Source organism: Vulpes lagopus, chromosome 17 (assembly GCF_018345385.1).
Source record: "Vulpes lagopus strain Blue_001 chromosome 17, ASM1834538v1, whole genome shotgun sequence".
In the NCBI taxonomy this organism is placed as follows: Eukaryota; Metazoa; Chordata; class Mammalia; order Carnivora; family Canidae; genus Vulpes; species Vulpes lagopus.
The window spans coordinates 15,443,107-15,463,843 of record NC_054840.1 but is presented as its reverse complement, the minus strand read 5'-3'; the positions used below and the strand labels follow the sequence as shown (position 1 = coordinate 15,463,843).

Sequence of the window (20,737 nt, the reverse complement as noted above, 5' to 3'; positions counted from 1 at the left end):
TTTTGGCAACCTGGTTGGTTAGCCTTTTTTGTATTTACATGTTTTAAAGTAAAGTTGCTTACAAAGGAGAAAATAAGATCCAACAAGTTAAAGAGGTGTGATACTGACTATAAATAATAGAAATTTCCAGCAGTAAATCACTGGCTGTTAAAATGAAAATTTCAAAACGCTTTTTATTAATGCCCTAGGCTTTTAAGAAAAGTCTTCTCAGGACCTTTCTAAAAAGATTGCCACATTTGCTAATAGTACCAGGTATTGAAAAGTCGTATTTTATTATACACAAATAAAATGACCTCTTAGTTCCTAGAGAGTCTAGGGAGGGGAAAAAAATGAAGTAGATATAATGAGAAATGACTAGCTTCTGGAGGAAAGGGCATTTGTATTCTTAGCAGGAAGATACTAAGCTGCTTTCTTTTCTCTTGAATTTTTTATTAAAACCAAAATAGTATGAGCCATGTTGATTGAGCAAATCAAAACCTTAACTATGGTTATCACATGAATAGACTTCCTGAGTTGCTGAGGATTTGGGATAGTTGCCATCAGTTGACCTGAGAGCTTCTACAACTTAAATGTGAGTTCAGAAAAAGGTGCAGATGGGTATTTTACCCGTTAAACAAACATTCAAAAAGCGATCACTGCCTGTCAAGCAGTATTTTAACTACTTTTAACTACCTCACTTTTTCCATTGTACAAATGGGGAAGCAGAGGCACAGAAGGGTAGAGCAATTTGTCCAAGGCCACACAGCTAGTGGGTGGCTATGAAACTGAGGATCTCAAGGAAAGGCCTATAGGGACCAAGGTGGTTTAAACCCACAAACTCTCAAAACGGACCCACTGTTTTACCTGGAGGCTAGGGCCCCACGGTGAGGAAAAATGGCTGGGTGCACAATCAGAATTCAGCAGAATGAGAATAGCAAAGAAGGAAAGAGAAGGTCCGGACTAGCGTGGGAGAGGGAAATACTCAGGAAACCTCGAAAAGCAAACTGTCCTATTTTTAACAACTGAAGTTATAAATACTATCTGAACCAGTCTTCCTTTTTCAAGTTCAAGAAAACTAAATTCACATAAAAATGAGCAACAGAGGGATGCCTGGGTGGATCAGAGGTTGAGCGTCTGCCTTTGACTCATGGCATGATCCTGAGGTCCTGGGATCGAGTCCCGCATCAGGCTCTTATGGGGAGCCTGCTTCTTCCTCTGCCTATGTCTCTGCCTCTCTCTCTGTGTCTCTCATGAATAAATAAATAAACATTTTTTTTTAAAAAAAAGAGCAACAGAAAAATATCAAGGTCTGATGGCATACAAAGTTATGAGAAAAAAAGGATGAGGAGTGAAATAACATCCGTAGAGACAGTAAAGCATATCTGTAGGACATACTCAAAAAAGCAGGTCCACTACACTGTGTTAGTTCAAAATGAGGTGAAAATACATGAAGAAAATTGTGTAAGAAATGAAAGACCAAAATAAGTCAGAATTCAAAAGGGAAGTGAAAAAACCTCAAGAAAGAATTTGAAATTAAAGTAGCAGAGTTCAAATGGCCTACTCTAGAGCTTGGCTCCAGGGTTCACGTACTTTGGATCCAACACAGGCCTCCTGTGGCAGCAGCCTCTGGGTTTATTAATAAAGGTGCTAAATCTCTTTACTTTTACAAGTGGCCTTAGAAAATGAATTTAAATTAAAAAGAAGTGGCCTTAGAATATTTTTAAATAATGTCCAGTAATTTTAGTAAAGATGCTTATTTTAAATAAAATACGAACATTTTTGTTTTATCATCTCGTGGCTGCATCAGTAGAGAATTAGAATTTTAATCTTAGGCCCTGTCATTTGAATCCAGAGACTATGGTGCCTTCCTATACTTAATGCAATTCTGTGAAAAGTGAGTGAATTGGCAGCAATATCAATAATAAATGGCAGCAAATTCCACAATATATAATGGAGACATTATAATTAGGTAGGAACTCACTCAAAATTTATTTGAGCAATCTTTTGTAATGTCAGATTGCATTATTATGAATTGCAATTTTGCTATCATAAAGGTGGGAGGAATTTGCTTAGGAAAAGGATGCTGTTAGCAGAAGAACTGAACAGAAAAGTCAGAGTAACTGTTTTCAGAGTGGGAGACCATGTGCAATTTGTAAGAATATGACTTGCTTTCCTAACGTAATCCAAAAAAATTAAGCTTGGTAAAATCTGTTTAGTTGGTGGATGGGTTGGTCTACTGTGAGAAGGCACGATAATGGAATACAGTAAAATCTGACATCTAGTGATATAGACACTGATGCATATGCATGTGTGTAAAGTGTACACCAGAGGTGGATAGTTGCAGACTCACTATATTCCATCGTTGTGCTGGGTTTTCCAAACTAAGAGTATGCAAGTCAAGCCCATCCCACCCTAACTGAAAACCACAAATATGAAGTATTAAGGGGAACTGGAGAGATATTTGGACTACATGCTGAGGTTATGTATTCTAGTATAGATAATCCTAGGAAATTTTCCAACCCCTAAATTTTGTTCCACAAAACATCAAGTTAAATGCATGTTGAAAAGTCTTAAAGGAAAACTGATGGCTTTGTCAGCCAGTTGTTTTTAAGTTCCCCATAACTGGTTCCATTTCTCTCAAACAACGCAGAGCTGAAGGGGAAAGAAAATGTTTTTACTGGATTTTGACGAACATAAGATGTCCTAGGCTCTGATTTGGACTTCTCCAGAACAACTTCAGATCCAGTCTTTGGATCTCTAAGTGGCTTTCCTCACCAAGAAAGGTATGTAGGTGAACTAGATGTCTTTGCCCACTATTCATAAAAAGGTAATTTACTGGCACAACTGAGCCACACATGAGCACAGATAACATTAGCTAATTTACCCGAGGCTCATTTCCGGGTTGAATTTGGACCCTGGACTCCAGGTGAGTTGTACTTGTTTTGTTTCCTAGCACCTTAACCTCAGAGCCTAACACAGCCAATTCTTTTTTACCCAGTGGCTGAGTCCTTTCATGACTTGTCTAGGTCTCTGCCCTTTTTCTAAAGAAGAAAAAAAAGCATTTTCACTGCTTATGGTACATTCATTAGAGCTTGGAGGTTAAGAAATGCGACTATTTAACTCAATCTGACTCAGCCCATTTTCTTTCTTGCTAGCAGCTTTAATAAAAAGTTTGTTGTGAAAAAAAAAAAGTTTGTTGTGGTGTGATTAAAATATTTGATTAAAATGAGATTTGAATCTTGAAGAATCCAGTTTGTTTTTGATAATATGACCCTGGGAATACAGAAAATTAACTTGTTCTTACTGACTATATAGGCGTTCAGCTTTGTTTTTACATAATACAATAGAGAATTTTATAGTAAGAATGTTAGGGGGCACCTGGGTGGCTCAGTCAGTTAAGCCTCTGCCTTCCGCTCAGGTCATGATCCTGAGGTCCTGGAATCTAGCCCCACTCCTGCTCAGTGGGGAGTCTGCTTGTCTTCCTCTCCCTCTGCCCTTCCCCTCTGCTCATGCTTGCTCTCTCATGTGCTCTCTGTCTCTCTCTCTCTCAAATAAATAAATAAAATCTTAAAAAAAAATATTACCAAGTTCTATGGAAGTTTTGGGGAAAGCACTATCTCCAAGGCAGTGTGTGTGTTTTAAAGTTGTGGTTTGTGATTACTGTAAGATAATAATATGTGTGGTGAAAATACATAAAATCAAACAGTAGGGAGTTATCAAGTAAAAAATAAATCTTCCTCCCAGATATGCTCTCCAATGTTTAAGTTTCCCTTTAAAAAAAGACGACAGTTTCTGAAGCTAAGGTTGATGAGCAGGTGGTGCATTAATCCTTTTGCAATTCAATCTTAGTCTTTCAAAGACTTAAAAAAACATGTTGGGCTATAAACCTGAGCACTGTTGGAAAGAGCCACACAGCATTGGTTTCCTGAGAGTCATCGCTGGTGTTGCTTACATGTAAAGTGGATATGATCCGTGGTTTACAAATGATTGCACGGTAAAAATTAGAATGCCCTATTGTGGATGATTGAATAAGTACCGTTCAGGTTACAATTTAACTATGCTAAAGAAACCAAACTATGGAAATACATGGTAATAAGTGAAACATGCATCAGAGATTTGAAACAATTTCAATTTTTTAACTTATGGTTTATGGAATATTCCCCATCTCTCAGTGTTACAGAATCTGAATGACCGTTTAAAGTAATTGTTATCTTTGATAGGAGTTTTCAAAGAGATAGATAAATCCATTTTCTATTTTTGTAAGCCTAATTATAAGTGTTTATCTTTTCATTCACTGCTTTTCGATGTATATTTTTTTCACATAAGAATTCCTTATCTTTTCATGGTCAATACCTGCTTGTCTTCGATATCTGAAAATAATATTTCTACATTATGGTGAATATAATCTCCCTTTACAGTTCATTGCATTAAACTACCATCCTAGAGAGAACACAGAATAGATATTTTCTTTAAAAAAGTTATTTATGTTCTAGATTCTTCTTTTGATTGTATTTTGATAGCCCAGAACCCAATATTTTGTGTGATCTGAGTTATTTTCTTCCAGTGCATTTCTCTTAACACTTATCTATACTGAATTCATTTGTCATATTTCTACATTTTTACATCCCTTATTGATCTTCACTACATTTTACAATCTACACACATTACTTTCTTTATCCAGTGAACATTAACTGAATATCTACTATGGCTCAAAGTTGGATAAGACATAGTGCCATTTATAACAGCTTTACAGTGTTTGGCTTGAGAGGCCAGTCAATATGGAAAAACAAAACGCACTTGGATGAATCAATTTTATAAAATATTAATATGGAAGATACACTCACAATCTGGACATCACACATCATGGATACCATAATAATAATGTTGGCAGAATAACCTTTATTCTTGCTTAGAGAAATAGTCACTTGCTGTCCTCAGATAATTGGACAAGAGCTCAGAAATGTTCTTCTGTTATATTCAGAAGAGCAATATTTCTCATTCATGATTTTAATTTGTTTTCTACAAACTGAAGGAATTGTTTGGTTCTAGTTTGAAAGGTTTTATTTTCTGGTAGCTACTACATCAGTAAAGATAAATGGGGGTACTTCATTTGTTTAGTACTGACTTGCTAAAGTTGATTATGGAGAACATTGCCAAATTAAGATAGGGTCAGTTGCATTTCCATTCAGAAATAAATTATAGGGACACCTGGGTGGCTCAGTGGTTCAGGGTGTGATCCTGGAGTCCCAGGATCGAGTCCCACATCAGGCTCCCTGCATGGAGCCTACTTCTCCCTCTGCCTGTGTCTCTGCCTCTCTCTCTCTCTGGATCTCTCATGAATAAATAAATACAATCTTTAAAAAGAAAAAAAAAAGAAATTGTAGAAAAAGTCCAAAGGTTGCTCTGTAACATTGTAGTCTGCTTCTGTAGCAGGTATACTCTACCTCCTAACGAGTAAGTCATATTTAGTATTGAAAAGGAAAGTCACGTGGTTCAATTGTTATCTAATATGATCTTTTAAAATCAGAGTAATTGGGTGATGGGCATTCAGGAGGGTACCTGATATAATGAGCACTGGGTGTTTTATGCACTGATGAATCACTAAATTCTACCCTGAACTTAATAATACATGATATGTTAACTAACTTGAATTTAAAGAAATAAAAAAAATTATTACCCCTACCACCACAGGCAATAGAAAGGATCATCTTGCACCTTTTAACTGAAGCCTCTTGAACTTCTCCACAAATCTACTGCCATTTAGTTCCTTTTATCAGTAAATGGCAACTCTGTCCATCCAGTTGTTCATGCTAGAAACCTGGTTGTCATGCTTGAAAATTTAATCTCTTTGTGAAGCGTACTTCCCATCCAATCAAATGACCTTTCTACTTTCAACATACTTGTTGAATTTGTCCACCTCTCTCCATCTCCATTGTAATTGCCCTCATCCAAGCCACCAAGTATCTCTCTGGATGATTGTGAAAACGTTCTCACTGACTTGTCTGGACTTTCACTGGAAAGTTTTTTTTGAACTGACTGTTCCACATCTACACTTGCCTCTTCTCCAATCCAATCCTCATGAGTTATGAGAGTGACAGTTTAAAGAGAGATCACATTACGTTATTTGTCTTGGTCTATTCTGGCTGCTATAACAAAATTCCACAGACTGGTTACCTTATAAAGAACAGAAATTTATTGCTTACAGTACTGAAGGCCTTGAAATCCAAGATCAAAATGCCTTCTGGTGAAGGACTTCTTTCTAGTTTTAGCCACTTTCTAGTTCATAGCCGGCACCTTCTCACTGTCCTCATATGGCTGAAGGGCTAGGGATCTCTCTGGAGTCTCTTTTCTACAGGTACTAATCCTATTCAGGAGAGTGCATGACCTAATCACCTCTCAAAGTCCCCAACTCCTAATACCATCATCTCTGGGGGTTAGGATTCTATACATGAATTGGGTAGAGGGATGACCATAACAGTCATTTCTCTGCTTAAAATCTCTAAGTGGCTTCTCATTGCCCTTAAGAAAAAAATTTAAAATCCTTAACATGATCTTCCAGGTCCTACATAATTGTTACTGCCATTTTGAGCTCTTGGTCACCATGCCCCAGCCATATAGACTTCCTTCCATACCCCTCAAACTCCTTCCCATCTCAGGGCCTTCTTATGTGTTTGTTTCCTCTGCTTGTTCTTTCACTACCTCTTGGTAGGGAAACCCCTCTTCAGGTCTCAGCTTGAATATCACTTTTCCTTTAATCCTGATCCCGCAGGCTAGACTGGATTCCTCTTTAATTAAACTTTTCTTAAAGTGCTCTATTCTTGTTCTTTATAACAGTCATCAATAATAATTATATGGTTATTTGTGTAATTATTCTTTCAATGTCCATCTTTCCCACCATTATAAACTCCATGAGGGCAGAGACCTCACCTGTTTTTTTTTTCACATTTTATCCCAAGTCCCTAAAGCATTTCCTAGCACAATAACTGCTCAACAAAAAATGAAAACAAATGAGGGTAGATACCAAAACACAGTAGAGTTTAGTTTATGAGAGTTTTAGTATTAAAGTGAATCTATAATCAAGCCAATCAGTAAGAAATTAGTTATCTTTTTTGAGCTTTGATAGCCATATACTATGGGCCTAGTCAGTTTTGTACACATCAAATACCCCTGTCTTGTTGAGTTGAATAAAAATGTCTTTTTATCTTTCTGTCTCTTTTATTTATTTTTAACTTTTTTTTTTTTTAAAAGATAGTGCATGCGAGCAAGGGGTGGGGGCGGATGGGGAGGCAGAGAGAAAATGGCAAGCAAGCTCCATGCCCAGCATGGGGCCCAACACAGGCCTCCATTTCACAGCTCCCAAGATCATGACCTGAGCTGAAATCATGAATCCGATGCTTAATCAGTTGAGCCACCCAGGCACCCCTCTGTCTCTTTTATTTTTTATTTATTTATGATAGTCACAGAGAGAGGGAGAGAGAGGCAGAGATATAGGCAGAGGGAGAAGCAGGCTCCATGCACTGGGAGCCCGACGTGGGATTCCATCCCGGGTCTCCAGGATCGCGCCCTGGGCCAAAGGCAGGCGCTAAACCACTGCGCCACCCAGGGATCCCCCCTCTGTCTCTTTTAAAGCAGTTACAGAGTCCATCTTGTCTGGACTTTCACTGGAAAGTTTTTTTGAATCTCTGAGAGACCTCACCATGCACTCACTTCTCTCTTGGTGTAGGTCTGGCCAGCACAGTTTCCTCCACTGTTGCTGACCTCTCTGGGCAGCATTTCCTGACACTCGAGAAGGGAGGTACCTTGTCTTGCTCTTAGATTCCACCAAGACTGTTCCAGTTATTGCTTCTGTGTCTTGGATCTCAGATATAAGTCCACATGCTGCTTGCCAATGATATTGCTACTGTTGCTGCTTGTGATTTCCATTTACCTGTTTTTCTTTACTTGTTCCCAGTGTCATGACATCTCACTATTTGGAAAATTATTTTCATTGGAAATAAATGAATTTTTCCTCTCTTCAGATCACTTGAAACATATTAAGTAAAATGATCCTAACATCATCTCTTCCTAGTTTTTAATCTCTAAGCCAGTTCCCTATTGCATAGGGCAGACTGTAAAGAGGGCCCATGATCTCTAACTACTGGTAGTCATGTCCTGTGTAATCCCTTTCCCTTGAGTGTGGATGGGATCTGTGACTTGCTTCTAATCAGTAGAATACAGTAAAGGGGATAGGATTTATTTGGTCACACGGGTGTGGTTACTTACTAAGATTGTAACATCTCTATGACTGGAAGATTTTTCTTGCAAGCTGCTGTGTTGTGAGCTTCCCTAAAGACAGAGTCATAGAATAAGGAACTACATGTAATTATTTACCTACAAAAAAAATGTGTAATCAAGTATGACTTTTGCCTGAAGAATGCTTAGAATTATTCCTTCTGCCCCCAAGGATCACATATATGTACATATTCAGAAGTAGTACCTTTTATAATTGATTGCATCAGTTCCTATCTTAAGGAAATAGGTCTGCAGCTACTCCTTCCTTGATTAAACCTCTATCACCAATAGGACAACTCCTACTCTAGCATAGATATTTCTCTGAAAAACTGATGTCTGAATGTCTGATTCCATACCATGTATATTATATTAGCAGTATATCTGAATTAGAATGTATCTGATCCTTAAAATGGCTAGATGTGTAGGGTAAGCTGCAGGTTAGCACTGTCCAATAAAAATATAATGTAAGGCACATATTTAATTTTAAGTTTTCTAGGAGCTACATTTAAAAAGTAAAAGAAAAAGGTAAGATTGATTTAATAATATATTTTATTCAACCCAAGATATCCAAAATAGTGTAATTTTAATGTGTAATCAATGTAATAAAATTAATGAGCTGTTTTGTTTTATGTGAGTCTTTGAAATTCCACATTTTTTATATTCGTAGGATATCTCAATGTAGACTAGCCATGTTTTACATGCTCAGTAAACATATGTAGCATTGGGGCACCTGGATGGCACAGTCAGTTAAGCATTTGACTCTTAGTTTCATCTCAGGTCATGATCTTAAGATTCTGGGATTGAGCCCCATGAGCAGTTCTGCTCAGCACAGAGTCTGCATGAGATTCTTTCCTCTTCCCTTTCCTTCCCCTTCTTCCCCTCCCCTTGCTCTCTCTAAGATAAATAAATGAATAAAATCTTTAAAAAACATGTAGCACGCATTGAACAAGACAGCTTTAGAGCTTTTCATGAGCATGTTAAACCACAGGCATAATAATCCATACAACATTCTGTGTAAGGCCGCTGGATTCTTTTTTTTTTTTTTAAGATTTCATTTATTTATTCATGAGAGACACACACAGAGAGAGGCAGGGACATAGGCAGAGGTAGAAGCAGGCTCTATGCAGGGGGCCCAACATGGGACTCGATCCCAGGTCTCCAGGATCAGGCTCTGGGCTGAAGGCGGTGTGAAACCACTGAGCCACCCAGGCTGCTGGCCGCTGGATTCTTCTGAATTAAAAATGCATATCCTAGGGGCACCTCGGTGGCATAGTCAGTAGAGCATCTAAACTCTTAGTTTCAGCTCAGGTAGTGATCTCCGGATCATGGGACTGAGCCCTGTGTGAGGCTCCTCACTTCACACAAAGTCTGCTTAAGTTTCTCACTCCCTCTCCCTTTACTCTTCCCTCCCACCCCACATGCTCTCTCTCTCTCTCTGAAATAAATAAATCTTTAAAAAATGCATATCCCATGTACACATGTAAATATAACAGGATCTAAGTGGGTAGGTAGGCATAGGTCAAAGTAGGGAGCCATACTACTATGATTTCCCTAGTTATACAGTGGATCCTTGGCATGTGCAGATTCATGTTTGTAGTATTACCTGCCCAAGAGTGACCCTTGTGAATTTGCTGTACTTCTTAAAAATTTGCTATGGTGTGAATCTGAATTGGCCTGACTAGGAGCAACCCTTTGTTGGGATGTAAGCCTGTCTCACCTCCTCTGTCTGTATTTCTCTACTTATTTCACAAGTACTAATGTTCATTAAAAGCCTGAAGGAGTCAGTTAATTTTATTGTTTATGTTTGTGACACTTTAGGGAAGAAATCACATATGTAGTGGAATATACAGACTTGGGGTCATGCCCATGCTAAGGCTGAATCCTTACCCAATGTCACATTTTGATGGAGCAATGAGGGTCTTGTAAGACTAGATTGGTTTCTCCTGCCTGATTCCACTTAAACAAAGTCCCCATGAAATGTCACACTCCATTTATTGAAAGTTTTCTTTATAGCATACTGCAATTTTTCTGTCTTTTCCAGATATTATGTTATCTTAATGATATTTGTTAATATTGCTTAATGAGCCAAAGAGAAAATTCTTACTCTTAATAAATTATTCCTTTCAGAAACTTTCCATTTTAAAGTTCTATGAAGGAGGAACAAAGGACCTTTACCTGAAGATATTTAAGTACTCTTCCATCAGATACAACTAATTCTTTGTCATAGAGGGCTAGAGTATTTCTCAAGAATAATCCAGACTTATGTCTCTACCTCTTTCTCCTTGATGTAGATGAGCCGTGTTATGAATATTTCTTTAATTTTAGTAGTAAGTACACGGGTGTTTATTATATTTTAAATATGTTTTAAGTAGTTTATAATTTTACAGAATTTTAAGGAAAGGTCATTCAACTTGTTCTTTGATCTCTTTCCATTAATACAGGGTTTCTCCACCCTTGGCACTACTGACCTTTGGGTCAGATAAATCTTTGTTTTTAATGACTATCTTATACATTGTAGGATCCTTGGCCTCTGCCCACTAGATGCTAATATCTTATGTTCAGCCATTTCTGTTCCTACAGTCATTGTTTATTTTGGACCCTAATCACTTCACCTAGATTCCATTTCAGTCCCTGAACTAGCCCATATATTCAATATCCTACCTTGCTGTTATGCCTTCCATGTTGCCATAAAAATAATAATGCCAGGCACCTGGGTGGCTCAGTTACTTAAGTGTCCACTCCTGATTTCAGCTCAGGTCATGGTCTTGAGGGTTGAGGGTCGAGGATCATGGGGTCAAGCTCTACCGTTCAGGCTCCCTGCTCAGCAGGGAGTCTGCTCTCAAGCAGATTTCTCCCTCTCCCTCTGCCCCTCCCCTGACTTGCACATGCACTCTCTCTCTCTCAAATAAATAAATCATTAAAATAATAATAATAACAATAGTACCTATAACTTATTTAACCTCTGCTATGTGCCATGTAAGTATGCCTTTGCTCATTCATTAACTCTTGTCTGGCATGATGAAATTGAGAACAGAGAAATTAAGTGACTTGCCCCAGATGACGCTGCTAGTGAGTACAAGACAAGATTCAAATTTAGTTCTGCTTAACATCAAAGCATGTGATTTTAATGTTATCACACTGCCCAAATATAGTGTCTTCCTAAAACATGAGTGAAACTTGTTCCTTCCTTTTCACAAACTTTCTGTGGCTTCCAGTTCATGTCTGACTAACATGACCTCTCTGTTCCTTTAGGCATCCTGCTTCTATAAGTATTTCCATGTATACTCTATTCTTATCTTACTAGACGGTGACCATTTTTCCAAATTTGCCACACATATTAGTGTTTTTATGTCTTTGCTTAAGCGGTTTCCTCAACCTGATGTGCATTTTTCATCTCCTTTTCTTTTCTAAAAGTCTAATCACTGGTCAAAACCTAGCTCAAATACGTGGTGTTTTTTTGCCCTGTGAAACCTTTCCTGATATGCCCAGGATGAATTGTTTCTTCTTCAATCTCACAGCACAACATTTGTTACATAAAGCTTTTATATTGTCCTGTCCTACTGAGGACTTTCCTACATATCTGTCTGTAAATACCAGGAAGGTGGGGATCACTCCTTATTTATGCTCTGCGCATGCAAAAGGACTGAGGTGGCTAACTAGAGGTTTTCTCTTTGTAGCTCTGTGGTTCCTAAAACACATCATAGAGGAATTTTTAGAAAATACACATACACCTCAATAAAAATTGGTTGAATACATGGACAAGTGAATGAGTGAATACATGACAAAATATTTATGAGTTCTTTCTCTATGTGCATTATGGAAAGTTTAGAAAATATAGGGGAGAAAATAAGTAATTCATATTTCCATCACATAGATATTGGAAAATATCCTTCTGGTCAGCTGATACTGAGAAATGGCTTAGAAAATCATCTCTGAATACCATTTGGTATAGAGTAGACCTAAGGGGCAGAAGGCTGCAGTTGCACGGATCCCTGACCTCTCAGAGAAGTATAGTTAGTTATATCAAGTAAGGCTGGACACATCAAGAGATTATATAAGTATATTTATATACAGATACAAGATTCAAAAGTGTATGGAGTGAAAAGTAAATCTTCCCTTACTCTTGTCTTTCAACCCCTAATCCTCTGCCCCAGAGGCAACAATTGTTATCAATTGATTTTACAGATTTTAAACGATGATTATTCCAAATAATACTTACTTTTTATATATTACTCATATCTTGGACAAAAGATGCGATTAACACATATATTATCTAAATAATAACCCTGATATAGCTAGAATTATCAGTATATTAATGTGCAAACAAGCAATTATTTTTAAATACAGGTGAATCAAGTCTTGAGGTTGCAGTAAACATGCTGTGTTTGTCCATTGTGGTGGTTTTGCTTTTAGTGGCTTAGAGTAGAGCTTCTGGAGAAAAATCACATAACCATGTAGTTTGACATCTTCAAAACGGTCTCCAAATCATTTCTTTGTTTCCCAAATTCTCTCTCTTATGTGTAGGTATTTTAAAACTTTCTCATTCCTCAAATCTCTGACTCTGTCACTTCCCTCAGCTTTAGCAGGTAACTTTGCCTCTTCTTCACAGGGAAAAAGAAATAATCATCAAGGTTTTCAGACACATTCGTGCAAATTTTGAAAGGAATGTATGTATGTATCATAGTCTATTTTGTTTGGAAGATATTCTGAGGTGTGGCTCTATATTGATGCACAGGAAGAGCTAAGTCAAATCATGGGAAAAATAAGATTGAACGATTATAACAGGGAGATATGGGGAAAGAAGTGCATAGATTGTGCCCAGACTAATAACTGTGTCCCACATGGATGCTTGTCAAGGACCCCTACAGAAGAGATTCTCAATATTCTAAAACTGGCCTTTTCCCAGGTATCTAAGTGTGTGTTCAATAGCCTCATTTAAAAAGTCTTTGTAGGGACACCTAAGTGGCTCAGTGGTTGAGCATCTGCCTTTGGTTCGGGGCGTGATTCCAGGTCCAGGGATCGAGTCCTGCATTGGGCTTCTGCAGGGAGCCTGCTTCTCCCTCTGCCTATGTCTCTACCCCTCTCTCGGTATCTCTCATAAATAAATAAAATCTTAAAAATAAATAAAAGTCTTTGTAGTGGCAAGGAAGGAGATTATTCCAAGGTTCAATATTAACACTCCCCACCCACCTTCCCGCCAGAACTGACTTGGCTACTACAACTCCTGAGGGCCTAACATACCTGCTGTAGTGACCAACAACTGGGTCCTGATCTTGCCCTCAGCTCTGGAATACCAAACCACCATCTAATGGAAGTTTGATTATATAGGCTTCTTTCCATCATGGAGAAGGCAGCAGTTCTCCTCACTGTAAATATATATTTGCTATAAATATAGGTTTACTTTCCTCACATGCCAAAACTTTACCTGCATTATTACCTATAGTCCTATTGCATTCCTAATTCATCATCATAGTATTTTATTAACCATTGCTTCTGACCAGAGAATTTGTTTTTTGGTGAATGAAGTAAAGTAAGTACTGGGCTAATGCTATTGATATTCACTGATCTTACCACGTATCCCATCATCCAAAAGTGGGTGGGCTGTTAGGTAGACAGTCCTTTGGGAGACCAAATCAGGAAACATAAAAGTGCTTACAGTGAGGTGGAGGTTGAGACTGACACCTGGTCTTTTGGGATTCCTCATGCTTCATGAACAAGGTAAGGGGATTACATGTATGGGCTGAAGTGTTTGATTTAGATTTTAAAGGCCAGGGGGCGGGGAGGGGGTGCGGAAGGAGGGAGAGATCTGGAACCTAGAGTATCCTTTGCCTCCTTCTACTACCATGCCCAGGGCCAAAACCAATGGAAAAAAAACCTCAGGAATCTATATGCTATTGCAATTTTTGGTTTGTATTTTTAAGTTTAGAGAGAAAGATAAATAGATGCTGAATAGCCAAAGGGATGAACAGTGGCACTTATCTCATTTAACACCTTTTCAGTCCACTATAGTATGCCTTTCTGGGCTTTAGAAGCTAGAATGTTGAAGAGTATGTTTTCAAGACTCCCATGAAGTGTAGCAAGGGTTACTCATGCTTTCTGCCAGGCAGATGTGCCTCTGCCAGACTTGGCAGGCAGAAGTGAACATCACAAGGCAGAGGCCACATAGTTCTGGCAAGCATAGATGTAGAGGCTTTTGTTTTTTTTCTACTGCAGCTGTTGTAGAGATTCTAGTGACCAGATCCTGATTCATGGGTATCAAGCATTAGGTGGTGACAGCAAGAACATATCTTTTGGAAAGTACGCATGGTGTCATTGGGCTTTTTCCTGGCTGTGTTGTCAGTGACTGTACAACAACCATGCTTGGTGTCTTGGCCTTCCCAGATATTCTGTAAACTAACCAATACTGTGGAATAAATCTCTAAACCAGTGAGCGTGTACTATGTTGTCTAAAACTACTACTCTAGTCAACAGCCAGAGGAATAGGATTCTCCAGTTTTGAAGAAGGGGCAGATATTTGAGAATCAGACACAATACCTACCTCACCTTCCATTCAGTCCTCAACCACTGAAATTTGGCAGCTGCCTCCTCTGCTACTACTCTTGTTAAGATCACCAAGACTTTCCTGATGTAATCTCTTGGCAACATGAGACTCTGTGCCCACCTAACACTTTTCTCTGTGCCCACCTAACACTTTTCTGGAAATATCCCTACCTTTACCTTCTTTACACATGATTTTCTGGTTCTTTCTTCTTTCTCTTCTGCTAATCACTTAAAGATGATACTTAAGGATCACTTAAAGTGCTGTATTGTATATCTATCGATTTTTTTTACCCTACATATTATTTAGGAGTGATTTTAGGTTGTCTCTACTTCATAGCTTTAGTTAATCTCTACAGTGCTGACTTCCAAATTTATTTCTTTTGGACAGTTATGTCCCCTAAGCACCAACTGCATTCTGAATAGCTCTACTTCATTGTCTCATAAGCACTTTAAACACAGGATAGACAAAACAACTCATTAGCTTCCTCCTCTCACCTCCTCAAAATCCCTCAAAACTAGCGAACTAGCAAAATAATACTCATTATATTCCCTACCCTGGTGAATGGCATCACTGCCAACAGGATTGCTTAAGCCTTAACTGGGTGGGTGCCAACTTTCACTCTTCACTCTTCTTTGCTTAGCCAAACAATCTTCTTGTCCCATTATTCCCACTTTCCTAAATACTCTCAATTCATCTCTACTGCCTTAGTTTTAGATACCATCATCTCCAGCCAGTTTACTGCAATGGCCTCCCAGTCTGTCTCTCTTCCTGAGATCTTGCCTCCTTCTAGTTCATTCTTCATGTTGAAGACAGTCTAATACGTCTAGAACATATGTCATTTATCAGATATGTCATTTGCAAATATCTTCTCCCATTCTATAGGCAACTCCTATTGCTTTTTAGTTTTGCTGATTGTTTCCTTCACTGTGCAGAAGCTTTCTGTTTTATTTTTTAAAATATTTTATTTATTTATTCATGAGTGAAACAGAGAGAGAGGCAGAGACACAGGGAGAGGAAAAAGCAGGCTCCATGCAGGGAGCCCGACACAGGACTCTATCCTGGGTCTCCAGGATCATGCCCCAGGCTGAAGGCAGTGCTAAACCGCTGAGCCACCCAGGCTGCCCAGAAGCTTTCTGTTTGAATGAAGTCCTAATAGTTTATTTCTGCTTTTGTTTCCCTTGCCTCAAAAACATATCTAGTAAGAAATTGCTTTGGTTGGTGTCCAAGAGGTTACTGCCTGTGTTCTCCTCTAGGATTTTTATGGTTTTAAGTCTCACCTTTAGGTCTTTCATCCATTTTGAATTTGTTTTTTTTTTTAATTAATTTTTATTGGTGTTCAATTTACCAACATACAGAAAAACACCCAGTGCTCATCCCGTCAAGTGCCCCCCTCAGTGCCTGTCACCCATTCCCCCCCACACCCCGCCCTCCTCCCCTTCCACCACCCCTAGTTCGTTTCCCAGAGTTAGGAGTCTTTATGTTCTGTCTCCCTTCCTGATATTTCCCACACATTTCTTCTCCCTTCCCTTAAATTCCCTTTCACTATTATTTATATTCCCCAAATGAATGAGAACATACACTGTTTGTCCTTCTCCGATTGACTTACTTCACTCAGCATAATACCCTCCAGTTCCATCCACGTTGAAGCAAATGGTGGGTATTTGTCGTTTCTAATGGCTGAGGAATATTCCATTGTATACATAGACCACATCTTCTTTATCCATTCATCTTTCGATGGACACCGAGGCTCCTTCCACAGTTTGGCTATTGTGGACATTGCTGCTAGAAACATCGGGGTGCAGGTGTCCCGGCGTTTCATTGCATCTGAATCTTTGGGGTAAATCCCCAACAGTGCAATTGCTGGGTCGTAGGGCAGGTCTATTTTTAACTCTTTGAGGAACCTCCACACAGTTTTCCAGAGTGGCTGCACCAGTTCACATTCCCACCAACAGTGTAAGAGGGTTCCCTTTTCTCCGCATCCTCTCCAACATTTGTTGTTTCCTGCCTTGTTAATTTTCCCCATTCTCACTGGTGTGAGGTGGTATCTCATCGTGGTTTTGATTTGTATTTCCCTGATGGCAAGTGATGCAGAGCATTTTCTCATGTGCATGTTGGCCATGTCCATGTCTTCCTCTGTGAGATTTCTCTTCATGTCTTTTGCCCATTTCATGATTGGATTGTTTGTTTCTTTGGTGTTGAGTTTAATAAGTTCTTTATAGATTTTGGAAACTAGCCCTTTATCTGATATGTCATTTGCAAATATCTTCTCCCATTCTGTAGGTTGTCTTTTAGTTTTGTTGACTGTATCCTTTGCTGTGTAAGAAAGTGATCCAGTTTCATTCTTTTGCATGTTGCTGTCTGGTTTTCCCAACACTATTTACTGAAGAGACTGTTTTCCATTGGATATTGTTTCCTGCTTTGTCAAAAATTAATTGACCATATAGTTGTGGGCTCATTTCTGGGTTTTCTATTCTGTTCCATTGATCTAGGTATCTGTTTTTGTGCTGGTATCATACTGTTTTGATCACTACAGCTTTGTAAAATAACTTGAAGTCCGGAATTGTGATGCTTCCGGCTTTGCTTTTCTTTTTAAAGATTGCCTTGGCTAATTAGGGTCTCTGTGGTTCCATACAAATTTTGATAGAAATTGCATTAAATGTGTAGATTGCTTTGGATAGTTTAGACGTTTTTGAAATATTTGTTCTTCCAATCTATGAGCATGGACTATTTTTCCACTTCTTTGTGTCATCTTCAATTCCTTTCATCAGTGTTTTATAGTTTCAAGAGTATAGACCTTCTTTCTCTTCATATCCCTAGATATCTTATGGTTTTTGGTGCAATTGTAAATGGGATCCATTCCTTGATTTCTTTCTGATGTTTCATTATTGGTGTAAAGAAATGCAACAGATATCTGTACATTGATTTTTGTGTCCTGAGACTACAGAATTCATGCATCAATTCTAGCAATTTTTTAGTGGCATCTTTTGGGTTTTCTAAATAGAGTATCACATTACCTGCAAATAGTGAAAGTTTGACTTCTTCCTTGCAGATCTGGATGCCTTTTATTTTTGTTGTCTGATTGCTGAGGCTAAGACTTCCAGTCCTATGTTAAATAACACTAGTGAGAGTGGACATCCCTGTCTTGCTCCTGACTGTAGAGGAAATGCTTTCAGTTTTTTCCACTGAAGATGATATTAGCTGTGGGTTTTTCATGTACGGCCTTTATGATGTTGAGGTATGTTCCCTCTATCCCTACTTTGTTGAGGGTTCTTATCATGAAAGGATGTTGTACTTCATCAAATGCTTTTTCTGCATTTATTGAAAGGATCATATCCATATGGCTCTTATCCTTTATTAATGTGGCCTATCACATTGGTTGTGAATATTGAACCACCCTTGCAGCCCAGGAATAAATCCCACTTGATCATAGTGAATGATTCTTTTAATGTACTATTCATTTGATTTGCTAGTAGTTTGCAAAGAATTTTTGCATCTGTGTTCACTAGGGATATTGGCCTGCATTTTTTTCTCTCTCTCTCTCTTTTTTAGTGGAGTCTTTCGTTTTAGAATCAGGATAATTCTGGCCTCATACAATGAATTTGGAAGTTTTCTCCCAATTTCTATATTTTGGAATAGTTTGAAAAGAATAGGTATTAACTCTTCTTTAAATGTTTAGTAGAATTACCCTGTGAAACCATCTGGCCCTGGACTTTTGTTTGTTGGGAGATTTTTGATTACTGATTCAATTTTTACAGTTATCAGTCTGTTTAAGTTTTCTATTCCTGTTTCAGTTTTGGTAGTTTCTGTGAATTTATCTTGTTCAATTTATTGGCTATAATTTTTTGTAATAATCTATTATAATTGTTTGTATTTCTGTGGTGTTGGTTGTAATTTCTCCTCTCTCGTTTGTAATTTTATTTATTTGGGTCCTTTCTCTTTTCTTTTTGATAAGTCTGGCTAGGAGTTTACCAATTTTATTCATTTTTTTGAAGAACCAGCTCCTGGTTTCATTGATCTATTCTCCTGTTTTTGTTTTTAGTTCCTATATCATTTATTTCTGCTCTAATCTTTTTTCTCTTCTTCTGCTGGCTTTATGTTTTGTTTGTTGTTCTTTTTCTAGCTCCTTTAGGTGTAAGGTTAGATTGTTTATTTGAGATTTTTCTTGCTGCTTGAGGTAAGCCTATATTGCTGTATAGCTAGCCTGCTGTATAGCCTATATTGCTTTTATGACTGCTCTTGCTGTATCCCAAAGGTTTTGGACCATTATGTTTTCATTATCATTTGTTTTTGTGTATTTTTACATTTCTTCTTTAATTTCTTGGTTAACCCATTCATTCTTCAGTAGCATGTTGTTTGACCTCCATGTATTTGTGGTCTTTCCGAATTTTTTTTTTGTGGTTGACTTCAAGTTTCATAGCATTATGGTCAGAAAATATGCACAGTATGATCTTAATCTTTTTTGTATTGGCTGAGGCCTGATTTGTGACCTAGTATGTGATCTATTCTGGAGAATGTCCCTTGTGCACTTGAAGAGAATATGTATTCTGCTGCTTTAGGATGAACTGTTCTGAATGTATCTGTTAAGTCCATCTGGTCCAGTGTGTCATTCAGAGCCATTATAATTGTTAGATCTTTTTGTTGGATTGTCCCCTTTGTTATTACATAGTGTCCATCTTTATCTCGTTACAGTCTTCATTTTAAAGTCTATTTTGTCTGATAGCTACTTCAGCTTTCTTTTCACATCTATTAGCATGATAGATGTTTCCCCATCCCCTCACTTTGAATTTGTAGGTGTCTTTGGGTCTAAAATGAGTCTTTTGTAGGAAGCATATAGATGGGTCTTGTTTTTTTGTCCATTCTGAGACAAAAAAAAATGCTCCAATACTTTGATTGGAGCATTTATTCCATTTACATTCAGAGTAGTTATTGATAGATGTATAGTTAGTGTCATTTTCTTACATGTTTTGTCATTATTTCTGGAAATTTTCTCTGTTCCTTTCTAGTCTTTGTCACTTTTGGTCTTTTCCACTCAGACTTCCCTTTAATATTTCTCACATGGCTGTTTTAGTGATCATGAACTCCTTTAGCTTATGTTTGTATGGGAAACTCCTTATCTCTCCTTCTATTCTGAATGGTAGCCTTGCTGTATAGAGTATTCTTCTTGGCTGCAGATTTTTCCCATTCAGCATGTTGAATATATCATGCCACTCTCTCCTGGCTTGCCAAGTTTCTGTGGAGAGATCTACAGCTAGCCTTATGGATCTTCCCTTGTAAGTTAGGGACTTCTTTTGTCCTGCTGCTTTTAGCATTTTTCCCTACACTATACTTTGCAAATTTAATTACAGTATGTTTTGGTGTTAGCCTGCTTTTATTGATTTTGGTGGGAATTCTTTGTGCCTACTGGATTTGGATGTCTGTTTCCTCCCCCAGAATAGGGAAGTTTTCACTTATTATTTCCTCAAATAAACTTTCTGCCCCCCTTTTCTCTCTCTTCTTCCAGGATTCCTATGATATGAATGTTATTACATTGATTGGAATACACTGAGTGTATTTTCATGATGTATTTATAATTCTTCTCTCTTTTGTTCAGCTTCATTATTTTCCATTATTCTATCTTCTATTATTCATTCCTCTGCTTCCTCTATCCTTGTGGTCATTACATGTAGTTGGTTTTGAATCTCAGTTATTGATTTCATTTCTGACTCATTATTTTTTTAACTCTTTTATCTCCACAGTAAGGGTCTCCCTGATGTCTTCCATGCTTTTCTCAAGCCCAGCAAGTATCCTTATGATTGTTGTTTTAAATTCTCCATCAGGCATATTACTTATATCTGTTTTGATTAGATCTCCAGCCATGACCTTTTCTTGTTCTTTCTTTTGGGATGAATTCTTCCATCTTGGTATTTTATCTAGGTCTCTGTCTTCTCTGTGTTAGAAAAGCCTGTT

General features: G+C 38.0%; 1 protein-coding gene and 1 long non-coding RNA gene across 6 annotated transcripts in view; one reads left to right on the top strand and one right to left on the bottom strand.

Annotated features, from left to right (window-relative positions):
• Window positions 1-20,737, bottom strand: part of KPNA4 (karyopherin subunit alpha 4) — a 189,256-nt gene that overhangs the window by 74,745 nt on the left and 93,774 nt on the right. The window lies entirely within an intron of this gene.
• The window catches only part of LOC121477311, a 39,343-nt gene that overhangs the window by 12,190 nt on the left and 6,416 nt on the right, over window positions 1-20,737 (top strand). For all 5 annotated transcript variants that reach the window (XR_005984205.1, XR_005984206.1, XR_005984204.1 and 2 more), the window contains one exon: window positions 2,630-2,762. This is a non-coding gene — a long non-coding RNA (uncharacterized LOC121477311). The remainder of the gene's footprint in view (window positions 1-2,629; window positions 2,763-20,737) is intronic.